Below are 25115 nucleotides of genomic sequence, written 5' to 3'. Positions count from 1 at the left end.
GCCAAATCAAACGGTCAGTTTTTTCACTTTAAATGTCGTGTTTTTCTCTATTTAATGCCTTAAAAATTGCAAAGACCCACAGTTAGTTTGCACAAAATCATTTATAATAGAAATGCTACTGAATGTTCCCATTGGAATGAATAAAGTAATTCTTCTTCTTTCCGATGATTCATATTGTTTTTTTACAACTCTCAGGTGATTTTTCACTGACTTGTCCCACTGTGCCTCCTCCTTGTTTCAGGTGACCTGAGAGATCCAACCGAGACAGATGTGACGAGCTCTCGAGAAGACACGTCGTACAATTCGGACCCCACCTTCCTGACATGAATCGCTATGTGTTTGGATACCTGACCCGACCAAACTACTGATCCCGTCACTGTGAGTACCAGAACACAAAGAGATCACGTTGCATTTAACACAACTAGAGTTTAAAAAGAACATCACTGGTGGAGCGTACAGTGTTTTGAGTTCACACGCACTTAACTGGGTTACAGTCAGCATCCAGCTCGATCCGATTGACCTGAAACATCACGTTTATAAGAATCCCTGGTTTTCGGAGTAATCAGAGTAGTGGAAAAAATAATAATTCAAAGTCAGACGAAAACTGACACAATGTCGCCTCTATTTCACTCAGAAGAAACTCCATTTAGACTGATCAATACGTGTATTACATGATGCACAATAAAGTGAAATGTCTGACGCAGTATATTTAGGGGGTGGAGATGCCAGGGTTGGATCATAAATATTCCCCTCCGGGGTCGAGTCACCGGTGGTGGTGAAGAGAGTTGACCCGACATCTGAATGATGGGATGTTGAGCAGGACCGGGCACTGATGTGATGGAGACCGGAGGTAAAGGGGCGGAGGACGGTCGCATCTGTTTGTCTGAAACAACAACGACATGGCAGCTGACGCAGCATAAACGTTTTAAAGTTAATGCAACGATATGATTGGCTTAGGGAGACTTGGGGCAACATCTGGTTGGTTAAACTAGAGTGAACGGCCATAGTCAGCGCACATGGGAGACATTGGCCTTCAGGGCTTTCTACCAGAAAGGGTTTGTTTTAACCTAAATCATGATACTTTTACAAAACCTAACCAAGCATGTTAGTTGCCTAAAACTAAAGAGATTTCCGGCAGAAAGGCCTGAAGGCAAACTTCTTCACATTGTGCATTGTCATAGCTGATAGAGTAGAAGCTGGAGAGATTGAGAAGAAACATGAGGAGAGTCTCCTCGGACTGAACCTTACCTGAGCTTCGTAAGGCTAAATAAACTGGGGTTTTTTCAAGTTAACTTTGGACTATTTGTAAAATAAAAACACATTTTTGCTGCAAAGAAAAGGCCTCTCGCCAGGGGCGTCATTAGGCCTATTTGAAGCTGAAGCCCCCCCTATCTGAAGCCCCCCTAAAATGTTCTTCAGCCCCCCAAATAATTTGGCATTATTGGATTAAAAAAAAAATAATACTACGTTTTTTTTTTTTTTGTGATGTCATTAAATTAAACTATTGTTTCTCACATGGACAAGTTATTTATAACTCATGCACATACATGCTACATATGTGCGTGTGTTCTGGTTTGTATGTTTTCTCCCCCTTCAAATTACAATCCAATAGCCTATCATCATACTTAACGATATAAAGTTGACACTATCAGGTCCATTCTCCATCCATTGTGTGCGGTCCCTTTAAGAATTAGGATTTGGGAGTGACGCGGATATGAAAGCTACTTTATCCGTCTTTCCTTTACAAGCAGGAAAATTATTTCTCTCTTTATTTGAGAAAAGTTCATATTTGTGTTGTCAGATTTCACTATGACCCTGAAATTCTGTCTCTTGTGTTATCATATACTGAATGCAAGCAAAACTACAGAGCAAAATCACTCTTTCTGATTGAACCAATCTATGAACTGTCTGAAACAATGGATATCCGCGGCCCCAAATGGGCCCCAAAAACAATTGCCGCACACTGCGCGCAAACATGCCACTCCCCTTGGGGCTAAGCCCCCCCTTTATTTGAATCCTAGAAACGCCCCTGCCTCTCACTGTGCACATGCTGTCAGCCCTTCAACATGCACACTCAAGAAAAACAAATCAGCTCCCTGTATGATAAAATGTGAACATATATTTGAAAGTAACTTGGTTGCTTGTGTGCTACCAACTAGAACATTAGCTCTCAGGATGGAGGCTGATACTTAAGCTTTCGACATGAAGGTACCTCGTGAGCTTAGATTGGAACTCTGGCAGTCAATGGAAATGAACACAATTTACATAAGAATTATGGATATAAACAGGACCACTGGCAGCTATGAAAAGGTCACCTGGAGAGCTGAATATATCGTTGAAACGTACCATGCAGTTGATCTTTTATTTCATTACCAAAATTAAAATATCATTTTGGATAGTGATGGACGTTGCTAATGAGTGAGAGCTACAATATAAATATACATAGAGATCTGCAGGGATGTATCAGTAGGTACCAATGCTAGACACATTGTTAATTTCTAACACCGGGCGATGGATTAGTTTCCTTCACCCATGACTAGTGAACTACCCAATGAATGACTTTAATACAAATATGTCTGCTACTTCAGCACCATGGACAGCGCCATGGATTTATCAACACACAGCACAGTTATACCACTTTTACTGATGCAGAGCCGTGGTCGGGGCCATAGATACTAACTAAGTCAGATAAAGGATCCATGAGTCGGACAGACTAGACTAAGATACTCACCCAAACAACCCCTCCGCCCCTGCACTCTCTCTGCTCCTCTTGGATTGAGAGTGGGGGTGGCAGGTTAATGAGGGGCATGCATTTCGGTCATTTCTGTTAACAAGGGGGACGGCATCCCTCTCATTAAGCCTCAATTCGCCAACTGGGTATGAATGTTAGTAGGTAGTTTCATCAAATTCAAAAAACGAGCACATAAGGAGCACTTTGGCATTTAATTGACCAATCAGTACATTGGATAACCCTGTCGTGAATGTTTAAGTTAGCACGTAGCACCAGAGCTTATAGTTAAGATTAGATAAGATGTACTTTATTGTCCCCCAGGGAAATTTGTATTGGTCTCCAAGCCACTATATCACACAATACACTTGCCAGCATCACATTCCACGCACGCATAGATCGATCATACATACACTCATGCATAAACGTGCTTAAATACACATGTCAATAGTTAGGAATAATAATAATAATTAAACCAGGTGTGATCAACACAGATGATAAATAATCAAGTCACAATATATTAGTCCCCAATAAAATAAAATCATACAATACGACCTGTTGCTATTTAATAATTTGATGGAGGATGGAATAAATACATTTTTGTAACGATTCAGCCTGCAGATTGGCATTCGCAACCGTCTGCCTGAAGGCAACAGCTGGAATTCTGGGTTCAGAATATGCGTTGGGTCGTTTTCTGTGCCTCCCTGAGCACAGATTTTTCATATCACAGATTTTTCATATAAGGGCATGAAGATAGTGATGTTCTTTTTCTCCCTATGATCTTCGTGGCCGTTTGAGCTTAGACTTCAACTGTCCTGACAGGTTACCATACCATACTTGCATGCCATATCGAATTACACTCTCTAAAATCATTTGATAAAACAGAATCATGAGTTTATGATTGACACCATAGAGTCTAAGCCAGAGTGGGGATGCATTGGGTGATAGGGACTTCATATTAGCAAGGAAGGAAAAAATGTCACCCAAACTTTTAATCCCCTTAAGACAAAACATGTCACCCTTCCTTTCACAGAAATGTGACATTCTTCACCAAATCGTCTTAAACCCATTCTGTCACATATCTTCAGTCAGCATTTGAGCCGCCTGCGCCGCAATTATTGGATGATATAAATCACTTCTACGGGGACAAAACCTCCAGCGTTCTGATTGACTTAGGTTGGATTAGAGTCTTAAACTATCTCCCCAAACTCTTCTCTTCCTATCATTCTCCCTTTCACTGGGAAAATTGGCATCATTTACTGCTGTCACTGCAGCGCTCATTGTCGCCCATTATCTCCGGGACAAAGCTGCCATGACATTGAGTTACTCCGTGCTTGTTTCAATTTTGCTTTCAGGGGTAGAAAAACAGATAAGAAGTTCAGGTAAGTGATGGCAAGGAGGTGCCATACCCCAGGCAAAAAAACAAACGGACCACAATGATTGAAATAAAATGCAATCTGCCAGGCAAATTGGGTTTATCCCCCCCCCCCCCCCAAAAAAATGTTTTGGCTGCGCGCTTGTAAGGTTTTCTTTCTGGGATTGATGGAACACTCTTCTAAAGACAAAAGATTGCTTGTCTGGTGCACAGACTGAAAAAAAAGAAACAAAAAGGCAACCACAGTTAGACTAAAAGGAAAATGTGATGAAATCTAGGGCGAGGAAACTAGAGTAGGCTGAGCCCTACTCCCTCAACAACATCTTCGCAATCATCACCGTGAGATATGAGGTAACGATAAAACACTGCAGTAAGACTTCAGTCAGACTGTATATATATACTGTAGCCTATATACTATATATGCAAACTATGGAGACATATATATATATATATATATACAGTATGTGTGTGTGGTGGCCTGCTCTTCCACTGACAAGGAAATGTCACGTGTAAAACTCAGTCTTTGATAAAGCTCTTTCCAGGAGTCTAATTATAGCAAGTCGTATGTACGTCATATGGTGTTTTGAGAACCTGGACTAAGCTTACTTAATTGCATAGACTATAGCTAAGGTATCAGAATGAGCTGGGAGAGAGGAGGAGAGACAGAAAGTTGATCCAAATATGTCTGCCAAGTAAAGCCACATTTCCAGTCTCTCTCCTAACCATTCCAAAAAAAGATGGTGCACACTGTGCAGTTTTTATCCAGGTTTTTTTGGAGCCTGACCCGTACTTGGGACTGAAATTGAGACATTTCATGCCTGGGCTGTATCGATTCTGACTTTAGGCCCACTTCTCATCACTAGAGTGCTGCTTTAAGGCAGTCCAATCGACAATCGTAGCAATTGGAATGAAATCAATTCATTTTGTTTTAATTAGATTTGCTTTTGGGGCTGAATTAATCTGTTGTGTTGAGTTCAACTTTAAACTGTCTTGACAGTGCTAACCCTTGAGGAAACAGAGAGCCCGAGGGTCTGAAATGGATGAAGCTAGCGTAGCTCATTAGCTGTGTTCCATCCACTTGTATTTAACCCGTCTCTGTTAAAGTTCAAACTGCTCCACAAAAGAGTTTTTTTTTAGAAAGTAGCTAATGAGACAGGAGTCCATAGTACAGAAGTGAGACCACAATCATAATACAAAAATAAATAACGCAGCTTCCTTTTACATTTCAAAATACCACCCTTGCTCAAGCCAATGCAGTTACCTTTCTGCTACAGCATTAGCCTGGTTTGACCGGTAGCTTTTGGTGGCTGTTAGCTAACTTCAAATATTGCTGTGCAACTGAATGTTTACTGGCTTCATGACTCGTCTCTACTGTTACACTGCGTTTTAAAATTCACCGTTTTGCAGTATATGACATATATGATATTAAAAAAAGTGCAATCATTTGAAATAAATTAAGTGAACGTATTGTCCTGCTAGCGACTGAGCTAACAAGCTTGCTTACCACAGCTAGCTTGTACAGCTAGCCTGAATATCATTTGAACAGAATATTCCTTGCTTTTTAGCAGTTACCTCTGCAGCTAAAGCAGTTCACCAACTAGCCCCGTGACGACCACTATGAGACCAAGCTTCTAGTACTGCCTATTTCATGACTCTCACCGGGGCCACTTTACGGTGTCCCTGGGCCTTTAATTGGAATGCATGCAGCACATTTCAGAAATGCAGCACTGGGTGCCAGGACATTGGCCAGCCTCAGATTTAATTCAGAGATAGGCAGTACAAAAAAAGACGTGTTCCCCACATGAGAGCAATGCAGACCGGCACTCAAAGCAGTGAACACAACCTAATAAACAAGACAAATAAGCCGCCGTTATTGGTCCTTAATAAAGACGTCTGTCTCCCAAATATATCTGTACCCATCTGTCCCATCTGCTATGATGGGAACAGCGAAGTAGTAAAACGGCCCCGTGATGGCATATAATTGGCAAATTCAGCAATTAACTAGAAATAGATTCATGAAGCGCTCTGAGGTCACTTAATGTTTGTGCTGAAAAATTAATGATGAGCATTTGCAGGGCTGAGAAGACATGTCACAATTGCCGAAGCGAGGAATTGCCTTCCTCCCCTGTCCCATCTCAGCGGGATATCAAAAGATGATAGCAAGTTAATATCGCAGTGCGATCTATTGATTGCACTTGTCAGCTTTTACAATCTGGCTTCATCCGTCGTGTGCACTCCCTCTATCTCATTTGAGATTTTTCCTGGGAGCCGAGGTGAGCCCGTCCTCTACCTGACAAACCGTCGCTCCCTCATCCATCCAACTCATCGCTGCTACCAGCCATCGCCGCACAGCTGCGCACGAGAGTCCTGTCGCGGTTCACTAATCCCCCTCATTAAGCCGGGGCCTCACGGCTCTCGTTACTGTACATCTATTCCCACGTGCCTTGTAACACCACACTCAAGGCTTTCATCTTTGGCAGCATATGCAGGCTTCATGAATTTGCCATGTGCAATATAGTATGCGTGTCAGGTTTTTGATGTCTCTGTCAGCTGCGGGACCGGATAGCACGGGGAAAGGCAGATGTTCTCGCTCCATGTTGGTGGTGGAGAGAAAATGGCATGGAGTCACACTCATGCTTCTTGTTGTAGACTTTGACATGGACATTCTTTTTATGCCCCTAGGCCAGCGACAACCGTGGCCCAAGGCCTTGTGTTTTGGGGTTGTCTATGCTTCTGTCCCCACACACCTCCGTACCTACCTCTGTCCAGTGCATTCCTGTGAACGCAATATCTCAGTAACGCCTGGAGGGAATTTCTTCAAATTTGGTAAAAACGTCCAATAGAAATCAAGGAATCAAGTGATTGGAGTTTGGTGGTCAAACATCACTTTGACCTTACGTCCCTTCCATTCGTGTGAACGTGATATCTCAGGAATACCTTCAGGGAATTTTTTCAAATTTGGTTGATATGTCCACTTTGAGTCAACGATGAAGTGATTGACCTCCCGTCCGTCTCATTCTCGTGAACATGATATCTCAAGCACGCCTAGAGGGAATTTCTTCAAATTTGGCAACAACTTCCACCTGGACTCAGGGATGAACTGATTAAAACGTTGGCGTCAGAGGTCACTGTGACCTCACAAAATACGGTTTTCAACTAGAACTAAAGAATTCAGACGCTTATTATGACGATTTCACACAAATGTTAACTATGATAAATAGATAATATTTTGGACAGGCATGGACATTAACTGCAACAGGACCGGTTGGCGGAGGCACACAACCATGAGCAGTCAGTGTATTCACCTAAACTCGGGCTGAGGTTTACAAGCCTTTCAGGATCAATAAGAGTTTCAGGCATAGTTATGATAGTATGTGTGTATTTGATATTTGATCCGGCAGGTTCAGCCTTGGGGCAGCATCCATCTCATGCATTTATTGTTTAGTCATTCTTTGTTTCTTTCCCCATATTGCAGTATTTTTATACCAAACTCACCAAGAGGTTTGAGAGCCGAATGAAAACAACCAAATATACATTTTATAGTCTGAAAAGGTGGGTTTTCTTGACGGAGAATAATTCCATCCGTTCCTCAGCTTGTGGAAAGTTTTTGGCAGCGCGGAAAATGCTCAGAGAATCTATATTAACCCTGCTTTGAAGTTATTTAAAGCCTTACAATTCATTGCAGAAACAACTGAGACCAATTGGAGGCTGTGTCGTCGGGGGCAGCACTTCCATCCAGTCATAGAACTCCCTTCTGACAAATGCTCCACTGACAGACGGCAGGGAGGATGGGGTTTTGAAGGATACAAATCATCCACCGGGAGACGGAATCTCAAAGTTGAGCAGCTTTGGCTCTCCATCAGAATTACGCCGTGGGTGATGGGTTGTCCTTTTCAGAAATGACTTGTAGTAAGGATTCTTTTTTAATCCAAAATGGGGAGGGGGGGTGGGTGTGTAACACTGTATCAGAGAGAGGTGTTAAATGTGTCTGACAAGGTATTAAACTAAAGAACCAGCGGTGGCCTCGCTGATAACAGCCGACTATTACTCATCAGTTTTTTTCCCTATACCCTGGGGCTTAAAATGGAGCATTTCTTTGTTGCATGAAAACATTGTAACTCCAACTTTTGGTTAGGTGTATCTTTATATTTAAATTTGAATAGTCCATGTTCCTGTATGGGACCTCACTGGATACATTAAAAACATGCGTGGTAGCTAAGCTAAAAAATAAGGTTAAAGTATTTGTATTCCAACTATGAGTAAATGCAACATGTTTTTTGTTGTGTGTCTTGAATGTGAAAAGGTAAAGTAAGAAATAATTTTAAAAAGGCATATGCCATGGTTGGCATGGTTTTCATTGTCATCGTTTAATGGTCACCTATTGAGTTATCATGGTATTAAAGAAAGTCTTTCATTTTGACAGCGAGTATAACACAACCCACAATATCTTTTTTTCCAGTACCTTATGAATTTCAACACTTTAAATCTTGAAAGCTCCGTCATTTGTAATGATATGCATGGAAGGAGTTACATCATAATTCAATACATAAGAATTTAACAGCTTAATCCTATGCACCAGTACCTTTCTACATTCATGCCTACTTGCAACCCAACTCAGATTTATGATTCCCAGTCAGATTTATTAACCCGCCTTTGAAAGACAGAAAAAGGGGAAAATATTCACCAATACTGGGCAGAAAGCATGTTTAACAACCTGCACACTGAAAGCAAGGCAGGGCCACACGATTCAGACAGCATATTTAAGTCCAAGTAAACCCCACAAGCTTTACATTGAAATGACTGTGCACAAAGACAGTAAGGAACCCACATCCGCCCCACAGACACGCACGTCAAAGTAGGATTTTGAAGATGATTTTTCACGGCACAGTGGGAGCTAATGAAGTGGTTTAACCACTGTTTGGCTTTGCCTCTTGTTTGAATTACAAAGGGTGACTAACATCCACCAGCCTCAATGAATGCCCATTTTGTGCTTCATTTGCTTTCATTTTTTCAGCCCCAGTGACTGATGAGGATTCAGGCCCGCACTTCCTGTTTCTGTGCAAGTGATGAGTTGGAGCTGTTTTGCGGTACAGAAAACTTGTGAACGACAGCATATCCATCCATCCATCCGTTATCTGTAACCGCTTATCCTACTCAGGGTCGCGGTGGGGGGGAGCCGATAGCACAGCATATGCATCACATAAATAAGCAATAAGATATAGCCAGTGTCCACATGAAACAAAGGACGAATGGGACAAAGTAAGTCAGGCAGACCCGCCACAGATCTGCAACCAATCAGATTTCTATAAGCCACACCCACAGAGGCAATTACCATCATGTCAATAGATCACAGCTGTGTTCACTCTGGAATTTTAACATTCATGCTGGTTATGTTTTTTTATATTCATTTTTTTGTAATTTTCCCAGCATGCATCCCCTACAAAGCATGGTTAGTAATTGTGTGTTGTGAGCAACTGTGAGTAAAAAATGACATAAGAATACCTCACGAATAAATCCAAAATACAGATATGTTTGTATTTTTTATGTATTTGCATACATTGAAAACCAAATAAATGTCATGAAAGAATGGAAAGTTAACTGCAGAAAGATGAAAAAAAGCCTGAGAGCCCTCTGACAAAAAACAAAGGAATATAATCCACAATAGCAACAATCTTATAATAGTTTATAAGAAGTAAAGAATACATGAATTATACAGTAGAGGTTAAAGTCAGTTTTTAACATGTTCTGTACTTTAAGGGTCATTGCAACCAAATAAGTAAAAACATCTTTAACATATTAATCTGAAAGACTTGCATCTCTGAACTGTATCTTTCAAGTCCACATTTTGGAAAACATAAGTAATTTAAATCATAAGTTGACATTTCTGAAATGAAGGGGTCAATAGTGTGGCGTAATACTTAGCCATTGGTAGGCTACAAAAACACATTAAAGAACAGCTGTGTGTTGTGCGAAAGTACTTTCCTAAATATATCCCAGAATTTGTGTTATTTTGGAGCTCAAAATTGATCCATTCTATTACCTCAACACAGAGCAGTAAAGTAGATAAACCATTTTTACATCCAACCAGATGAGACTATCTAATAAAAATAACCTCTTAGTCCATTCATAGTCTTAACTTTAACACTACTTACATGGCTTGCTGTAATTTAGAGTGCCCTTCTGAATGTTTTTACATTAGACACATCAAATAGAGGCTGTAAAAGAACACACAACATTTACACCAATGGTCTCACATAACCTTGGGATATATACATTAGGACATGGTATGGTGTAAACTATGGGGACGGAATCGGCCAAAGCAGCATAAAGGAGGGTGATAGACTGAAGAATCTGTGAAAATACACTTTTTTGTTGTACAGTTTACATTTCCTGGTCCTCTTTAAGAAAAAGGAGTTCCCCCTTCTCCTTACTGTACTTGGCCAACAACACTGCTGTGCTGGATGATATTGGAGTGTGCAGGTGTAAGTTGCGCTGTATTCTACTTTTTTTGCCGTGTGATCTCATGTGTCCCCAACAATCAAGGCAGTGGTGGTCATTGACATGAATGAGAAGGCTGCGTTCATTCAAAAGAGTTCTGCTGTTCTAAATGTGGCCTCATTGGTTGATCATAGTCGTACCATTTGGTCTGGCAGATGTCTGAAGTTAAGGAATCCAGAAAACCTTGCAGCAAACCTCATGATTTCAGTCACCTTTACTCAAAGACAATACTTTGAAAGTGCTTTGCTGCAGAACCCTTTACATCTTTGAGCTCTCGCGCTTATGATCCTTGATTGAAGAGGGGCACTTGAATGCATGCACTGTTGGCTGTCTTTCATATTCTGAAGCTCTGGATGTTGGTTGGCATACCTTTTTCACCGTGAGGGAATTAATCCCGGAGGCACTTGGAGGCAGGAGAAGAGACTACTTAAGACTCAGTGACGAAAATAGGCAGCTGCACATTAATGTAGGCTAAGGTTGGTGCAGTCCTGCCAAATGAATGAATCAATTCGTGGCGTTAGGCCACTTTTGTCCAAGGTTTCTTTTTATTTTTCTATTCTGAATTCTCAGCCCTACCTTGTGTGTCTGGTCGCCTGCCTTTGTATTTTCAATTGGAATTCATCCACTATTTCACCTAGGTAATGTTACCTGGGGGTAGAAAGATGGACTGGGCTTGCACAGTACTCACGACAACCACTTGCCACAACCACTGTGGGACATGATGTCAACGTTGCTCAGCTCACTGCTGGCCCACACATCCACCAACCTCCCAGTGGAAAAAACAAGAGACTCCAGATGGCCAGTCCGCCTGTGTCATCCTAACTGGAGTAAATACACTTTTACTCCTCCATGCTTAGACATCAGGGATGACATAGTTTGTGCTTCTAAACAGGCCAAAGAACTTCTTAGCCCAATTCTAGATCTAAAACGGAGAAACGGTGGAGGTTACAGACTGTTAACCAAGTGAAGCTCTGCTTAGTTCATTCTAAATGGATTCGTTTTAAATTTTGCTCTAAAATTAAATAGAAGAAAGCGTCTTAGCTAAGTTGTTGTTCCACCACAAACGTTCTGTACATTATGGTAACTCAATCAGTTGTTTTTTGCCATGGATGTATAATGAGAACTGGATACGATGCCGTCGCTCAGCCTTGCTTCCAATTTGCCCAGTCAAACTCACAGTATTGGGTTAGCGATATACCCCTGCGGCCCATAATGCATCTTCTCCAAGGACCACCACTGTAAAAGAGACATCTGCAGAACTATTGATAGGACACCGTCTGCCAACAAGGTCACTCATGACTCTTTCTAATATGAAATGTTGATCCATGGAGGTTTTGTATTTGTTTTTGAGCCTAGAAAAGCGATTTGAAATTCTGTGACATCATCACTATGTAATGTCCATGGTCCCAGCTGAACTCGTGGGCGTGGCCAGCAGGAGCAACACCACTGCGTACATTGAGGAGGCTGCATACCCCGGAAGTAAACCCAGAAGCTAGAAAACGTTTTTGGTATATGCGCCAGGCGAGATCATTTTCATTGGACTGAGCACCATCTTGGGGTCCAGTATTCAGTTCTTAGAATACATCCATGTTTTGTTCTTTAACTCAAACTTTGACATTGAGATTGATTTCCGCCCTATGATTTTTTTTCCATCTTCAAGCTGATTGTCTGATATGTAAAACTATAGCTCTTATTCAGTCCAGTATGCTTCAAACAGCATTCATAATAGATGATTCTGCACTTCACAAATGCCTCCATTCAGTGTCACTGCAAGAAGTAGAGTGAGAAAAAAAAGGGTGTGGAGGTCAGGTTGATGGATGGTCCTGTAGCACGTCAGATCTGCATGCAGATGACGGAGTTCTAGCCTGCAATTAACCTTTACCTTTTGAAATGCAACCCGAAAATTTGCCTTTAATGTCAATATGATTTAATTGCCTTTACCATCGTTAACCTTTTTTCCTGACCATAACCATACTGTAATTGCCATATGCAGCTAATGTAGAAAGGGAGGATTTGAATAGTTTTTGTTATTGAATGGAACTTTCCCAAAGTCTAGAAAAAATAACCCTGGTGATGTCATCTTGCCAGGCGGCAAATCATGCGGAAGTGTCTTAAAACTTGCATTATCTCTACTGACCAACAGGGGGCGACTCATCCAGTTGCAAAAAGAAGTCTGATTGTATAGAACAACATGAGTTTATGGTCTCAATCTCTAGTTTCAAGTCTTCTTCAATACAGCATGATGTTCATTTCGTAAATGATGGTCCATTTAGAGTCAAACAGACCATAAAGCAGAGTATGCTTTTGGGCGGGCTTAATGATGTGCTTGACAGGTTATTACCGCTACCAGAGCCGTATACAGTGTCTCTACGTCACTCCTCATCCCAAATATGGTCACTTCCGTTCACTGGTTAGGAAAAAACAACTTGGCGACGGCCGGCGGAATTGCCGAACTTGAGGCTTCATAACAGCAGTCCACAAACCAATGGGTGATGTCACGATGACTACGTCCACTTCTTATATACAGTCTATGCATCTTCCCTTATGCTTGGAAATGCATTTAAAAAGAAAAGCCCGCATTAATGCTTGAAGAAACATGTGGGCATTTACCACGCAAGGTCTAACAAAAGCCACTGTTCAGTTGCAGTATGGAAAGTGTAGGATCTAGTGTCCTCGCAGCTTAACCCATACTAGGAACTGAAGCCAAGATTCCTCAGCCTCTGCTGTTTGGGTTTAATCGTTTTCCAGCCACGCTGCCAGCGTGCTTTAGGGATGGCAATGAGTCAGTGAGACCACCCACCACTGAAATATCTCAATAACTATTGGATGGATGTCCTTGAAAGTTTGGTCCTCAAGAGATGCTGATGTATTTCGTGATCCCTTGAGTTTTTATCACACAGCCCCAGCAGACCAACGTTTATAAATCATGTTCCTTATATATTGGCACACACTTTCATACGGATATCCAGGGTTCCCCGATTTCCTCTAGCACTGCCAGGTTCACAGAGGTTCCTGTCATGTCTCAGCCATCGGATGGATTGCCATGACACAGACACCACTTATGATAGCTAAAATAACAACTACTCAATACAAATATAAAGCCATGGATAAAAAGGTTTTCAAATTGTGTAACGACTTTAATCACTATACTTCCTTCAGTGAAAAATGGTATATTAGTTTATATTGGCACATTTTTGCTTCAAGGATTCAACAGTAAATGTATTTCATGCTCACAAAACTGCCAAATAAAATTCCACACACATCCCCCGACCTACCTTGTAATTTCCCTCTGTGTGTTATCTACAGCACTCGCAGCGTAACGACAAGTGTGTGTGTGTGTGTGTGTGTGTGTTTCCCAGCCTTGACGCTCTCTAAACCGCACTGGCTTGATGTAAGTGGCCGCAGATACTGAGAGGAAACACACGGACCGCGTAATGAAAATGTGTGTGAATTCGATAAACCCTTTTCTCATGGGCACTAGAATCACCCTTGCGGAAAATGTGATTACACTTCTCCACGGGAGGTGCAATGTGGGACGTTGTTGCAGAGGGAGGAGGGGTTACTTTGCTCATCATTGAGTGCCCAGTTTGTCAGTCACCCTCATACCCACCAACAACTGTTGACACGTGTGTGCGATGTCTACCGAGGAATGGCACTCGTGTCCATTCCCATGTCTTTCATTTGAAGCCGAGCCCAGTGGCTAATGACTCAGTGTCGCGTGACGGGGATGACACCATGTGTTGTTGCCTCATTGGTGTAAACTGACTGGTAAATTGAAGGGAACGGAATTACAGAGTGAATCAAACACCAACATACTGTGGTCACAAAGCGGAGGTTTTGAGCCAGACTGCAAAACAACGACTGCCGGTGGCTGTTGTTCACAGCCTTGTGAGTGATACATATTTTACTGATGAAGGAACAACATGTATAACTCACTTACAATGCTCAAGAAGAATCAGACTGCTATGATAACTTACCTTCCTGACTTTTGGCTTATTTCTGGTGGCTGAAGTTTGTTTTTCTGCGAGCCTTGCTACTGTAAGACAGAGGTACAATAAATTAGTCAGGCTTTTCTTTAACAGCGTCGCTCCCTTTCCTCTTCCACATACTGGCATTCTACTGACTAAAAGCATCTGAAGACATGATTTGACCCTTTTTGCTCATTTCTATTCGTGCTGAATATGCTGAAGTAGTATGTCATTGAAGGGCCTTATCTAAGCCTCTTCACAAATGATGATTTAATCATTTTGCGCCGACAACTGCAAGAATTCTGCCAATCTGAAAGTTGGCCTAATTCCTTTTGCGAGTCTGTTCATAAAAGAAAGTGAGATTTTAATTTAAACTGGACCTTTTTTGGGGGTTATTTATTTGAACTTAATGTCTCTAAAGTCTGAATACCACAGCTTTTAAAATCCAATAAAACAATTTGAAGGGTTTTCAGGACTACTCTTTATTTTTTCTTATTGCCAACAAATCTCAAAAAGATCCAAACCACAAATGTGTAAAGGTTAGTACTTTCCCCTCATCTCAAGGCCCATTATTTTCTGCCATTGAAATACATTTTTTTTAAATGTGTGAACAATGTTCCCATGTCCATGTTAATGAAGCGACCTATATGTTACAAACCCGTGTTTCCAGTTATTTTTAAATGATTTCTAACCAATAGACCATGTATGTTCAACACATGCAGAGTGTTTGGTTTTGAAACTTGCTGTGGTGGATTCCACCAGCATGGTGCACACATTTTGTTTTTTGAAGGCAATCTGTTCTGCCAGATCCTGACTCATCCGAAGGCCTTTGGGCACCAGGGGCGTATTTTTCGCATCAAAACCATTCATGCCACCAGTGATGCAAATTTGAGTAAATTCCAAAATGTTTTTTAGTAAAAGGTTGTAATAGATCTGGGCAGGCAGAGGGCCAACGACCAGGATCCTATTGACTGGCAGTCTGGCAAATTGTTATTTAGCGTAAGCTACTGTAAGCTATTCTATTGAGTTTCCTCAATAAAATAAAATAATAAAATTCTCACTCTCATTTACAGAGCACTACACGGTCAGGCTCCTACATATGTAGCTGATCTACTTCACCCCTATTCACCCTTTCAGGTCAAACGTTTTAGGTCTTCTGTCTGTCCCACGCACTCGCCTTATGACCCGTGGGAACCAAGCTTTTGAGGCAGTAGCACTGAGGCTGTGGAATACTCTGCCTGCACCCCGACGCCTCACAGATTCTGTGAACGCATTCAGAAAACAGCTCAAAACTTTAGACTGGCGTTTGGGTAAAACCCATGTCCTAGACCTGCTTTTAAACCATGTTTTAATTTTGTATTTTCTGTGTGTATGTAAATGATTGGCCCTTATATGGTCACATTGTGTTTTTTATGTTTGTAATTCTGTTAAGCACTTTATGACTTATGTCTGTAAAAAGCGCTTTATAAATACATTTTACTTACTTACTTACTTTTACATAAATGCTCTGAGTTAATTTGTCACAGTTACTTATATATATGTATATTCAAGGATAATTTTTTGTCGTCATGCAACACAGGGATGCACAACCAAATGCAGTTGTAGCCGATTTTCAACACAAGAAAAACATGACAAACAAAACAGAAACAGTAGTGCATTCCTGTAGTGACATTTTTTGAATTTGCATCATAAGTAACGTAAGTAGCAGCAACTAAAACAGTTCACTGGGCAGATAGAATCATAACATCAAAAATTCAACATCACAAAAACATTTTCCGTCAACTTTTGATAAGATTGAACACCAAGCATCGTAATGTCTCTCTGTCCTGCTCTTCGCCCGTCAAGTGCAGCTTGATCCGGGATGACCCTGGTTCCATGGTCTCTGTAAAGATGTGGGCTCAACAGCCACCAACCTCCCGTCGCTGGGTTCACATGAAGTCTTATTTGATCCATCTTATTTTCCTGCGACCGAACATCAGACAGCATGCTGGGTAGTGGAGCATCCTCAGGTCCTAGCTGGGTTAGCTTAGCTTTCATCTCGGCTCTCTTCCCTCTCCCTCCTGCGGCAGTTCGGTGGCATTTTGGTCCGGCAGGTCTGGCTAGGTGGTCGGTCGTGGGGCGGTGATAGTCTCAAGGGTAAAGACCTTAAGTCTGAATCCTAAGAAGGAAAATTGCAACTATTAATTTAATTCACTGACATATTGAGCTAGAAACAGCCAAGCCAACAGCTTGTTTCCTGAACAAGCTTTCAAATGCCTTCATTTATTAATAGAAGGCCACAATGCTACCAAATATAATGTCTCCTCATAGATATGACGTCTCATGTTCATCGGAACATTGACAATGTTAGCCAGTGACCTATTCTCATTAAGCGCTATACCAATAATCGGGGGTAGAAGGCTAAACAATTTACATCTAACCCAATGTCTGTATATCCCATTCTGGTGTACACCTCTAAAGGTGCTGCATCGATTTCCCTCCGAGCATTTGGGACCTTAAGTTGTTCCAAGGACGTCCCCCTCGACGTGTCATCTCATCCTGTACAGACTGGTCCTGAGCTGCTAAGGAAACACTTTGTATTATATCGAGTTAAAACATATGATCAAGATTCATAAATGCACCAATTACAGATCAGATTGATGCAGCCTGTCACAAACAAACAAGGACTAACAGACTTCAAATGCATCATGAACTCTATTGATAGGCTTGCTGTGTTTGTTATAATGAAACAGCGTTCTCTTGAGATCTGTTTCAAGTCTAAATTCTCTGTCGTTTTGCCTGAATGTGCACAGCGGTAGGTAATTGCTCGAAGCAGTGTCTGTTAATGGGGTGTGGGAATTAAGACAGCTAATGACAGTGCGTCAATAATCAGATTTGTTTTTCTTGTTTTTTTAAGGCTGCTACAACTTCAAACTCTTATAATGATTTAAAGAAATCTCAGATGGTCAGCATTGACCCCACTTCACCCCCCCCCCCCCCGCTGTGCTCTTGTTTCAGTAACTTTTCCACGTGCTATTCTAATCTATTCTAATGTTATTTCCATAGGCTTTTTGTTTCAGAAGCAAATGATTCATTATTAAATCATAATACTGCTCCCTAAATTGTAAAAGGTGTTCGTAAGCTCCATGGCATAATTGGCTCAATTTAGTATGTGTGTGAGGTGGCCTTGAATACAGAGGTTAACATGTTAATGTGTGATTCTTCATGAAACGCCACTTGAGTGCCTGCGGCCGTATTCGGTTCATCATTCATCGGTTGACTGTACGTGACCTCTTGCAACCTCATCTTTTGAATGTTCTCCTCCGACTTACCTCCAATGGGCAAATAACCTTCTTTCAATAAAGACGGTGAAATAATAGTGTAGATAATGTTTTTTTTGTTTCTTTTAAAGCAGTTCTTTTCCCTTTTGCTTTCTCTAGGTTGCTCTCTCATCGTGCTCGCTGAGCGTGAATGTGTGGCCTCGAGGTGTTTCTGAGGGACCATATGGCACAATACCGCACAATATAGGTGATGTTTGCCTTTCCTTGTTTCATTCGGTTTGTGTTTCTGTTTAACATCGGGACGTACCCCATAAAAATACCCCATAAAAAGTCCTTGACGTTTCTTATCCGAGCACATACAAAGCAACCTCTGGCCTAGGCAGAAAATATATATTCACTGTTACAGAGGCCTTTCAACATGATAAGTGACCGAAAACCTCAGGGCCGGTGGTGATAAACTCCAACATTTAACACCTGATTTGTGGATCTGCTTGGTGAGTTATTCTCAGGCTCCACTTTATCTTTTACCCAGGAGTGATACTAAGTATCTGAGAAAAGAAACGTTGCGTAGTGTTGGCATGAATAAATGGTTCTTCAAGAAAAGAAAAAAAAAAATGCCAGAAGACATAAATGAATCAGTCAGGTCCATGTCTGTCTCTTCAGCATGCACTGTGTAGCATACAAACAAATCAAACAAGCTATTAGCACCTCCCACTCACATTATGAGCCTGCATATTGAACTTTACGCAGTGTATTTATTTTGTCGTCGTGCTCGCATAACGCCTCCGTGCTCCCAGCATAGTCTCTTTGCTGGTGAAAGAAGTATAAAGTAAATACACTTAGTGCGCTGCATTCCTGACCAGCTATCATGATGGTGAAATGTAATATTCCATGTTCAAATATCTATGCATATGCTAGATTAACTGTATTGCTCTCTGTTTTAGTGGTGACTTTTAGTGTGCTGTGTTGGAGTAGGGGTCACACACATGACTATAAAGCTACTAGGCCTACAAGTAACTTTCATTTTGTGTTGATTTTGGCGGTCCCAGATTCCCTTTTACCTCTCATTTTACTGCAGCAGGGTCTGACAGTTTGCCCTGCTCAGTCCTGGTTATGTTTTATCCTACAATTTTACACACAAAGGCATCGTCATCGGTAGTACTCACACTTGCCTAATGTCCCCTGTGGTTTTGAAGCCAGCTATGAAAAATTTGAACCATAACACCGAGCTTGGGCATGGAAACTACACATTTTGGACAAAGTGGCTGCAAACTTCATGTATGGAGTTTGACTCCATGGGCATTTACCAGGCAGGCAGGGCAAAGGTCAAATCATGGCATTGGATCCATTTTGCAATGATGCACCATCTGTGAATTAATTTCCGAGGCTTCAAGTGAAAACTAGGTGGTAATTTACAGTTGCAAATAACATGTTGTAAAGTAAAATAACCTAAATAGTTCTCAGTAGCTTGTAGTAGGTGAGGTGCTCAAATGTATTTGTTGACCTGTTAGGTGTTCAAACTCTGTCATTAATAGTTTTGAGCCTTAATAATAATTAGGATAGTTCAATATTTAGTTTGACATTTTTTACACTTTTGGTTTCTCGCAGGGAGTTAGCTGAGAAGGTCGATACCACTCTCATGTCTGTAAGCTGAATAGGAAAGTGGAGTCAGCAGCTGGTTAGCTTAGCTTAGCATTAAGACGACACAGGGGAACAGTTAGACCGTTACCAAATCTACCCAACAGCACTTCTAAAGCTATAGTGGTAAACAAACGTAATTCTTTGTAAGCCGAACAAAACCAAGTCGTAACGCTCCAGAGTCAAGCTAGCTGTTTTCCCTTAACAACGGTAACAAGAAAACTTCTGTAAATAACATGAGAACCGTAGCGGACTTTCATACTTAAAATGATGTAACAAGCGTAACAACATTACGTGACAATCGTAAAGTCTACGTTTACTTTGGGTTTCATGCAGATCCCGTACAGTGGTCTCCTGGGTAAAAGTATTGTTTGTTTGACCCATCTAACACCAGTCCTGCCCACCCTCAGTCGACTTTCTATTGTAACACTCTTCGTAATGCGGCGTAACTTTCAGTAAAGGTCGCTTGATGGACTATGTCACCTGCTCTTATTGCAGCATAAACGTTAGCATAACGTTAGCATAAATTCGTCGTATCCTCGGTTTGCAAAAACACACAGCGCCAACATTTTGTCTCCGGGACTGGGGCTGTTAACACACACGCATATCCTCAGCCGAGGAGGCTGCAGGTGCAGCAGCTTGCGAAGACGATGACGGGGTTTGACACTACGATCACAGCAGTTTAACTGCCTCAGAATAAAGCTATAGCTGCCATTGATGTTGTCATTACTCTAAAGGCGAGCAGTATTCCGCAGCCTCGGTGAAAGCTGTCCCACATTCTTGACGCACACTTTTGATCACTTTGTTGAATCCGTATGATGCAGGAGATTTCAAAGAGTGCTGTCAGGCTTTTGAAGCTTTCTGCTTTCCTGCTCAAGAGGTTAGTGAAGGTAATTCAAATGTGAAAAAACTAATGAGGAAGGTATGAGTACATGCAGAATAAATGTGCTTCTTGCTAGATTTTAGCAGTGGAAACAAGAGATTTGTACCTTTTATTTCTTTTTGTGCACTGCTTTCACCTGCTTGGCATTTTTAAACCCTTTACAAGAGCGAACAATACTTAAACTCAGTTTCGTTGGATTTATTTTGATCCAAAGTACGTCTAGCTGAGAGCGTACAGTACTCGAACAGAATGAAGCGCTGCCTGGCTGTTGTTGCTATTCAGCTACACAGAAAAAAAAATTGAAGGATATGAGAGAGGTAATGAAGAGCAGAATCACATTTGTGTTAAAAAAAAACAATTCTGTGTTTTCTTGAACCTGAGATCTATAATGTGGTCACCGTGCGCGAACACAAAATAAAGTGCAGCAGTTTAAAATAGAATGACTCTGCTAAGCGATTCATAAAAGCATCTTTTACGACGCGTCATTTTAGGTGCGTCACATATTTTCCATTAACGTCTTAACTGCGGTAACATGCTGAACCCTTAGGCCGGGAGTATGAAACACAATTAGATGAAGATATATTTTTAGACCACAATGAGTGAGAGCTTGACAAATCTATTCTGACCCGCACCAAGGAGATCCGACGGACTGAGACTCGATAAAGAAGTCGCTTTCCTCTGAGGAATGTCTCGGGAAATCCATCATGCCTTGTTTCAATTAGTTCCCCCCTTCATCCCAGGATTCTGCGAGTCTGATATCTTAATGAAAACACTTTGCACATGCACCGTAGATTTTAACTTTTAAATGACTGATTGGTGTGACAGGGCTCTGTGTTCTAGTCTGATAACACCCGCAGTTTTCCTTCCACTTTATTGCATTTTGAAAAAAATGTAATATCTCCTTTCCACTGCGGGGTTCGGCTTGACTCGACTCACTTTTTGATGCCATCGGAAACTACGGTGATGCCATCACGCAATACGCTCTGAATCCTTGAATTGGCAACCAAACCAGGCTGTTCTTATCCAGCATACATAGCTATAAAGAATAGTGAGCTGTAATTCATGATTTGCAATTAACGCGAGAGAGGCGAGTGTGCCGTGCGTATTCTATTGCACAGCGTGGGAGTGGCGTGGCACTGTAGTCCGAGATGCTGCACAGGAGTACCGGGTGGATGGATACTGTTGTTTGTGAAGAAATAGTTCCAACAGCCCTATGAAATCATCAATAATCGTGGGCCTGCAGTTACAGTTAAGTTATGTTCTACTCCTCGCAAAAGACATCACAGTAAGCAGTTTTAAGGGGTTGCTAGATAAAGCCAACAGAGATCAACAGTTTTCATGCAAAGCTTCTGTAACACGCCCTCACTGTTTGTGTTCCACAGCCCGGTTGCCACTTGCACAGGCAGAAAGCGCGAGGCAGGTGTGTCGAAAGGAGGGAGGGCTGGTGGTGTGTGTGGGGGGGGGGGCGGGGGGCCTGATCAGGAAATGGTGTAGGGAAATCTAATTTATTTTTCATACGCCGCGGAGATAGAATGTCATATATCACGTCATGCAGCAATTTGGTGCCAGTCTCAGGCTCACAAAAGATGAAAGAATAGCGATCAAAGATACAAGGGAGGGAAGTCAGCTGCTGGAGTTGCTGTGGGATCCGCTCCCACTGAGAACAATACAAACTGTGTTGAAATAGTCATCCAGTATCCTGTCAATGTTGGTTTTCAGTGTGGGACAACTCACTTCAAACATCTTACACAGGAGGGAACAGGAATGAAATGTAGCCTTTTTTTCTCTTTTTTTTGTCGACTGTATACACACTTGTAAGAGATGTTAAAGAAACATATGTGGGACTGAATGGATACACTTTGAACTATGGAACCCCAGAATATGCAGCATAAAATAAATAAAAAAAGACATTAGGAAATACATAATCATATGAATACATTGTGTGAATTATATAAACTCCATTGATGTTGATAGTTTAGTTTCATATTTGCTGATAACCAAACATGCTCCCTTTCGTTCCCAACACGTGTCAGGCACACACATTGTCTATCACAAACCGAAACCACCTCTTAGATATGATTTGTTGTTGCTGCTGTTTTTTAATCACATTAGTCATTAAACCGTAAATGCTTCTGAGATCCACCAGAAGCTTTCAAAGCCATAAAGATGAAGGCAAGGGAATGCTAATAGACACATCATGGTGTTCTATGTCTCCCTGGCATACTTTAAGATTCTACCACAAGTCTTTTTAATATGTTTTTTCGACATTCAGCTCTGTTCTCATATCCATTACAGTGCTACCCTTCCTGATTGTATACTGTTGTCTGATCACCAGTATACGCTCAGAGCTTTCCCTTTCAATCGCAATTTCTTCATTCGCAGTCATAGATTGGCTGCACCAACATGGCGTCTTTCCAACCGCTTCCTTGTTTCTTATTTAAGGTTTGAGAATCGCCGCCGTCTTGTTACACACCAGAGAGCAACCAATTACAGTATCTATATCAGGCGTTGAAGCTCTTTCCTCTTCACTGGCTTCATGAAAAAAAAAGGTTCTGATCTGCACCATGTTCCGATTCATGATTTCTAGAGGAGATATCGAGCTACATATGGAGGCGCACAGCACAGTCAATGCAAAATAAAAGTCATTTTTGAAAGGCCATTTGTTCTCCGAGCTTTCCTTATTTTTCTACTTATATAATATGCTGGTGGGCGTGCGTCATTATCTTCCAACAAGAGAAATTGATTTGCATCGGATACGAGCAAAGTCGTACTACACTGGCAGAAGTTTTTAATAGTCAGTTCTGGAATTAATAGACTGGGTTTTTTCCTTGCAGTGCACTATGTAATTGTAGATCTAGTCATCAAGATACCACACTCAGCAAATCCACACAGCACTTGTCTTTTGCTTTATGAGGATGAACATAAACTAGCTTGGTGAGGACTGTGGGTGGGTGTAACGCTTGTTCTTGCCCTCCAAATCATTACTGCGTTCATTTGAGTTACTCTACGTAAAAGGGGGCGTTCAACCAACTTTTCACGTACAAGACAGGATTATGACATTTATTGGGAATAAGCATCGCTGTATACATTGTATATTATTTCATATCCACCCACCTCATCTATGTAAAGCAACCTGTTAATAACTCCATATTCATTCCAGCACCATTTTGCACTCTGCACATCGCCTACGTTTCTGTTCACAAATGACGTTGCGTTGTTGTTGTTTTATAGTGGAGTGCATTGTTCGGCTTTGTTGTCCCTGTTTTTAGACAAATGTTTATTTCTGTGCATGTACAGTGAGAGCAAAAAGAATACAGGAGTCACATTCCTTCACATGTTCAAACTAGGGACGGGTGATGAAAAACTTTTTGTTACAATTTAAGAAATACTGATACTGACTGTTTCTTAAATGGGAATATGATATTTCAAAACAATGGTCATTTGAAGAAAAAAATGTTATACAAAATGATTACACTCGAAGGTAAATCACATGACGCATAAGAAATTGCGTCTTTACTTACCTCATTAACATATTATCACCTTATTATTATGCCAATTTAAACATCAGCAGAGATGGAGCGACATCAGCATTCATTTGAAGTCGTGTTTCTGGCAACTTGGTGTCAAAGACCAAAAAAAGAGTTCAAAAAGGTGGTACGTTTTGGACTCTTTAGCTGCTAAATGCTAAACACTTTGATAAAGCGACCGTACACTACCTGCCCAGTACCAAGCAACAGACGGCTGTTATGTTAATGCTGTGGACCAGAAAACCAAAACAATGAGCTAGAAGAATAGGAGAGTCAGGTCATTCATTTCCTGTGGATTTGTCGCTACAAGCCTGCGACCCTTTTCAAATTTCACATCGTCATGTGAGCCATCGTTAATACAAAAACATTGATTAGTGCAGCTTTAGAGCCCCTTGAAACTCCAGAGCCACAGTTGTGACACCCAGCACCAGGTATTATGGTTTAAACAATGCGCATAATCATCGTGATTACAAAGCAATAATTAGACAAAATGATATTTATAAGGAGCTGATTGTAGCTGGGAACACCAGTGGGGTGTTTAAACTGAGCCTTGTTTTGAAATCACGCCCACTCATCTTAAAATCAGCGACCGTGTGGGGGTGCTGAGAACAAGATACAGGTGTTTTGTAAACACTCCCAACCAACAGTTATATATATTTTAACTATTGCAAGCTGAGGTTATGCAGCAGGCAGCGCGTTGCATCAGCGCATTGTATGTGCGTGAATCCAATATGTCCACTTTTTCCTCCCTTTGATCCCAGCAGAGATGCCTCAGCCCAGTGATGAAGAAATCACACGCCCAGTCTCCGTTGAGCACAAGCGCTCATCAAATCTCCCGAACGGAACGGCGACATGTTGTTGTTCACGAATGATCATTATCATCGTAGCATTTGGCTACAACAACAACAATATATTATTTCTTGCTTGATTGCTTATTAACTTTTGTTTTTTGTGAAATGATTTCACACGGTAATCAGTCTCAGTCCACAAATGAACTAGGCCTCCTCTGCCGCTCCGCCGCCTCGTACACAATCCCTGAGCACAGAGGAGCGCTGATCTGCGGCGAAATCGCAGCGAGTTTGTGCCAAAACCCGCTGGAGCCGAACTGATGCTGGTAAAGAGCCGCACCGGCTGCCATGCACTTTTTATCTGATGTGTTTTCTCGCTGGCTCTCAGTTGTGGAAGAACGCAGAAGAACCCTGTCTCTTGAGGGGGGGTGTATCTAACCTATTGAGGGA

Source organism: Anarhichas minor, unplaced genomic scaffold (genome assembly GCF_050575085.1).
Source record: "Anarhichas minor isolate MPS153535 unplaced genomic scaffold, ASM5057508v1 ptg000040l, whole genome shotgun sequence".
Lineage (NCBI taxonomy): Eukaryota > Metazoa > Chordata > Actinopteri > Perciformes > Anarhichadidae > Anarhichas > Anarhichas minor.
Note: the sequence above shows the minus strand (reverse complement) of the source record.